The following is a 6,113-nucleotide window of genomic DNA, read 5'->3' as shown; positions in this document are numbered from 1 at the left end:
ATAATTATTACATGTTATCAAATATAAAGTATGACTAAACTGGGAAGATCTCCATGAATTGTTGACCAGATCAACATGGAATCACTCTACTTCTACCGTGCAGAAGCATTTCCTCTGTAAGTATAAATGAGCTGAAGATCATTTTGCTTAGTATTATTCCATGGAAATAGCTATCAACAATATCTGTAGAAATGTTTTTTTTGTTTTGATTTTCAGATGAACTTGAGTCCCATATTCAAGAGTTGGTGAGTTTTGGGTGGAAACAAACATTACTTCTGGAGCCCACAAAGTGCCATGAGTTATGAAGCACAGAGAATGTTCTCAGAAAGGTCAGTGATTCCAATACCAAGATCTAAAAGAGACTCCTGTGTCATTTTGCCACCACACAGAAGGGATTTCAAGTATTAAAAACAGAGATAGAAATTTATACTTCTAATTTAAAGGAAAACTAGGGAATCTATCAATCACTTAATTTTTAAAAATCAGTGGTAAGCATCTTTTTTTTAGTTTGCTTTTAATCTAAATGTTATTTCTTCTTGTTAAAAAAAAAACTTAATATGAAAATTTAGCAGTTATATCCCCAAAACCTATTTTATAAGCATTTACTCCAACAACTACCCTTAAGTTACATGGCAAAGCTATATTACTGTGAATAAATAATGACCAAGTGGTTCTAGAGCATCTTAAATATATATAAGTAACTCCAAGTCTATTTAAAAAAAAAAAAAAAAAGATAACAAAACTTGGACTCTATATGCCCAAGGAGTTAAATGTGACCAATGATTATCTGCCAACTGTATATTTAGTTCTTTTCATAACACTATGTAATTCTAGGGGCCCTAGCAAGTGAACATATGAATTACTAACACCTATAAATTATAACAAAAAAGTATTAGGATCATAAATGTGGGTGTCAAGTTCTGCCATTCTCCTCTGTGCACTATCTCCAGGACTTCGGTCGGGGTTCTTAAAGACCAGCTGTTAGTTCCTTCCCATTTGAATTGAAGGTCACCCTCTTATCTTCCATGGGCAGCATTTAACACCTGCTCCCCAGAGAAACCGCCTCTGAGCTGATGAGCAGCTCTAGCAATGTCACAGCCATTCTCTTCAGTGTTAAATAAATGAACAGATAAACGGGCTTTCAAGAATCTTCAGGGGCGCCTGGGTGGCTCAGTGGGTTAAGCCTCTGCCTTCAGTTCAGGTCATGATCTCAAGGTTCTAGGATGGAGTCCTACATCGGGCTCTCTGCTCGGCAGGGAGCCTGCTTCCCCCTCGCTCTCTCTCTGCTTGCCTTTCTGCCTACCTGTGATCTATCTCTCTCTGTCAAATAAATAAAATCTTTTAAAAAAAAAAGAATCTGGGCGCCTGGGTGGCTCAGTGGGTTGGGCCGCTGCCTTCGGCTCGGGTCATGATCTCAGGTCCTGGGATCGAGTCCCGCATCGGGCTCTCTGCTCGGCGGGGAGCCTGCTTCCTCCTCTCTCTCTGCCTGCCTCTCTGCCTACTTGTGATCTCTGTCTGTCAAATAAATAAATAAAATCTTTAAAAAAAAAAAAAAAAAAAAAAAAAAAAAAAAAAAAAAAAAGAATCTTCAGACACCCATACAAGCAGGAGGCAGAGCTGTAGTCAACCCAAACCACAGCTATCGTCAAGTTATTCATCAGGAGCAAGTGTTTATATATTTGAATATAAATGTACCAGAAGCGGTTTTATTTCTTTCATCCTGGGAGAGCTGAGAAACGGTCTCATTTTCCTAGCCTTTCCCCACGACCTTGACTCCTCACCCCCATGCCTTCTGGGCCCAAAGGACTGTGGCTTTTTCAGCATCAGGCTAAAAAGGATTTCCTTCTCCCAGATCCTCAGGACCCCAGAGTACCCCTGTATGGAAAGCCTAATCAGTGGAGAATTCACATGGAATATGTGTTAACAACAAAGAGCGTCTGTCACTAAACGTGTGAAATCAATTTACCAGCAGATATATAGGAAAGCTGACTAAATGCCAACCATCAGAATTCGGGCCACATCCATTTACATAACATTCCTTGTGGCTATTTACTATACCTTGAGAGTGAAATTTATTTGTGCAATTACCTGAAGTTTATAGAGCCAGTTCTGACAGGTGATTAAGTTCTAAGATGGCGCTTGAGGTGGAAAATTAGGTAAAACTCTAAAATAATGAGCCCGGTTTCCGATATGGTCATAAATCCACTCCAAAAATGGATTCCAAAAATGTTTTGACCGTTCATATCATTGTATGTATAAGTATTAAGATGATTCTTGTAGGCTTGTACAAGCAGCATTTTTAGTTGGAAGCAATAGAAGTTGACCTTGGCTCATTCTGCATTAAAGCAGTTTATTTCAAAAGATATCTAGAATTGGACTTCATCAAAATTTAAAACTTCTGTTAACTAAACTCAGTTTTAGAAATGAAAATGGAAGCAACAGACTGGGAGAAATGTGTTTGCAAAATACATACCTGACAAAAGATTCGTATCTAGAATATATAAATGGCTCTTGTAAATCAATAACAAAAAGACCCAGTACCCAATTATAAATGGGCAAAAGGCTTACACACTTAATGAAAGAAAATACAGAGACTTCTGCTTCCAGAAAGATGGAGTAGATTCCTCCCATGAAGTATGTGTATCTAAAAATCCTGAACATTATATATAAAAAACAAACACAAGATGACCAGTGTCAAGTTCCTTGGTTTTATTTTTCCTCACATATCTCAGACTTGAGACCTGAAGAAGCCAGCAATCTAGAAACGCCCATGTTGCAGATCAAAGCACCTTGACAAAAGCCTAGCAGGACAGCAAATATTCAGACAATAGCCACTCTACTCCAGACAAACTCCAATAAAACCTGTGACCTCACCCCTACCTATAAACAGTGTGGACTGAACGGGAAGCATGATTTCCACCCTCACAGGTCTATATGAAGGGGCCCCAAATACTTTGGCTAGGGTGATGTCAGAGAAAGGCAAGCAGGGAACCATAATTTCAACCCCACTGGCCAGTAAGAGCCCCCCAACCTTATCCCAAAGTGTTAGTGGAGATCACGTAGGAAGCTTGGACTTCACTCCCATCCAGTAGCAATGAGGTGTGTCTCTCTCTCCCCATTGTGGTGGCCTCAGAGGAGGCTTCGTGCAGAGTCAGGACTTTAGCTATTGTTCAGTGGTAATGAGGCCAGTTCCACAGAGGCGTCATCAGGGACCATGTACGCAACTGGAACTCCCAGCCCTGCACAGGCCAGCAGTAGAGACAAATACCCACATCAGGCATCAACAGAGGTTGAGTGGGGAACTTGGTTTTCTACCTCTATTCAGCACCAAGCAAGCAGTACTCCGTTTCCCACACTTGAGTCGGGTCAGAAAAAGCTAGATGATGCAGAAGGTATATATGAGATCTAGAATCTCATAATATAAAAATATCCAGTTTCAGGAGACAATTATCCCTCAAACCAAGAACTAGAAAGATCCCAAGCTAAATGAAAAAAGACAAAAAATAGATGCTAACAGTACAGAGACATCAGAATTAACTTTAGAAGTGTTTGGAGCACCTACGATGAAAAATGCTTCAACAAACAATTACGAATGTGCTTAAAACAACTGAAAAAAAAAAAAATAGAAAGCATCAGCGAGGAAATAGAGGACATAAAGAAGAACCAAATGGAAATTTTAGAGCTGAGAGTTGCAGTACCAAAATAAAAAGCTCAGTGGATGGGCTCAGCACAGAATGAAGAGGACAAAAGAAGGGGGGGGGGGTATCTATGAACTGAAAGAGCAATAGAAATTACTCGATCTGAACAACAGAGAGAAATAGATTAAAAAAAAAAAAAAAAAAAAAGAACAACCCCTTCAGGGTTTTGGACTGTAACGAAACAACAAAGGTGTAATGTTTACATCATTAGAGTTCTGGGGGTTGGGGGGAGTATTGGAGGAAGGGAATCGGGTGGCTGAAAATTCCCAAATCTGGTCAGAGACAAACTAAGTTTCGAGAAGGTGAAACCAATCTTCGATGTTGAAAATCAGAGTAGTGGCTGCTTATGGGGTTGGGGCGGTGGAGCGGGGGTGACTGTTAACTTGGCTCACCCCGGCTGCTGTAACAGAATACCACAGGCCAGTGGCTTTTAAACAATAGAAATCTGCTTCTCACGGTTCTGGAGGTTCAAAGTCCAAGATCAAGGTGTTGGCAGATTCAGAGTCTGGAAAACTCTGCTTCCTTATTCATAGATGGCTATCGTCTTTTTTTTTTTTTTTTAACCTAAACTCAGTTTAATAGTGTATTATTAGTTTCAGAGGTAGAATTAAGTGATTCATCACTTGCATATAACACACAATGCTCTTACATCAAGTGCCCTCCAAGTGTCTATCACCCAATTACCCCATCCCCGACTTCCCTTCCAGCAACCCTCCGTTTATTTCCTTTAACTAAGGGTCCCTTATGGTTTGTTGCCCTCTCTGAGTTTGTGTTCCTTTTCCTTCCCTTCCCCTGTGTTCACCTGTTTTGTTTCTTAAATTCCACATGAGTGAAATCAGATGATATTTCTTTTTCTCAGACTAATTTATTTCACTTAGCATAATACCCTCTAGTTCCATCCATGTCCTTGAAAATGGCAAGATTTGATTTTTTGATGGCTGAATAATATTCCATTGTATATTATTACCACATCTTCTTTATCCATTCATCTGTCAATGGACATCTGGGCTCTTTCTACAATTTGGCTATTGTGGACACTGCTGCTATAAATATTGTGCAGGTGCCCCTCTCAAAGACTATGTTTGCATCCTTTGGATACTTCGTATTGCATTTGTTGGGCCATAAGGTAGATCTAGTTTCAAATTTTTGAGGAACCTCATACTGTTTTCCAGAGTGGCTATACCGGCTTGCCTTCCCACCAAAGTGTAAGAGGGGTTCCCCTTTCTCGGCATCCTAACCAAGATCTGTTATTTCCAGAGTTGTTAATTTCAGCCATTCTGCCTGGTGTGAGGTGGTATCTCATTGTGGTTTTGATTTGTATTTCCCTGATGCCGAGTGATGTGGAGCATTTCTTCATGTGTCTGTTGGCCTTTAGGATATCTTCTTTGGAGAAATGTCTGTTCATGTCTTCTGCCCATTTCTTGACAGGATTATTTGTTCTTTGGGTGTTGAGTTTGGTAAGTTCCTTATAGATTTGGGTACTAAACTTTAACTGTTATGTCATTTGCAAATATCTTCTCCTATTCTGTGGGTTGCCTTTTGGTTTTGTTGACTGTTGTCTTTACTGTGCAAAAGCTTTTTATCTTGAGGAGGTCCCAGTGGTTCATTTTTGCCATTGTTTCCCTTACCTTTGGAAACCACATGGCCAAGATCACAGACTTAGCTGTCTGTGTTCTCCTCTCAGATTCTGATGGATTCCTTTCTCATCTTCAGGTCTTTTGTCCATTTTGAGCCTATCTTTGTGTGTGGTGTAAGAAAGTGGTCCAGTTTCATTCTTCTGCATGTGACAGTCCAATTTTTCCAACACCATTTGTTGAAGAGACTGTCTTTTTTCCATTGGGCATTCTTTCCTACTTTGTCAAAGATTAGTTGACCATAGAGTGGAGGGTCCATTTCTGGCTCCTCTGTTCTCTTCCATTGATCTATGTGTCTGTTTTTGTGCCAGTGCCATACGGTCTTGATGATTACAGCTTTGTAATAGAGCTTGAAGTCAGGCAATGTGATACCACCAGTTTTGGTTTTCTTTTTCAACATTTCTTTGACTATTCAGGGTCTTTTCTGGTTCCATACAAATTTTAGGATTGTTTGTTCCAGTTCTGTGAAAAAAAGTTGATGGTATTTTGATAGGGATTGCATTGACTGTGTAGATTGCTTTAGTTAGCATAGACATTTAAACAATAATTGTTCTTCCAATCTGTTAGCATAGAACATCTTCCCAATTTTTTAAAAAGATTTTATTTATTTATTTGACAGAGATCACAAGTAGGCAGAGAGGCAGGCAGAGAGAGAGGAAGGGAGGTAGGCTCCCTGCTGGGCAGAGAAACCAATGCGGAGCTCGATCCCAGGACCCTGAGGTCATGACCTGTGCCCAAGGCAGAGGCTTTAACCCACTGAGCCACCCAGGCGCCCCCATCT

This window comes from Mustela putorius, unplaced genomic scaffold (genome assembly GCF_011764305.1).
Source record: "Mustela putorius furo isolate JIRA1106 unplaced genomic scaffold, ASM1176430v1.1 tig00000275_pilon_pilon_pilon, whole genome shotgun sequence".
In the NCBI taxonomy this organism is placed as follows: domain Eukaryota; kingdom Metazoa; phylum Chordata; class Mammalia; order Carnivora; family Mustelidae; genus Mustela; species Mustela putorius.
The sequence above is the reverse complement of the archived record's forward strand: the minus strand, read 5'-3'. Positions refer to the sequence as shown.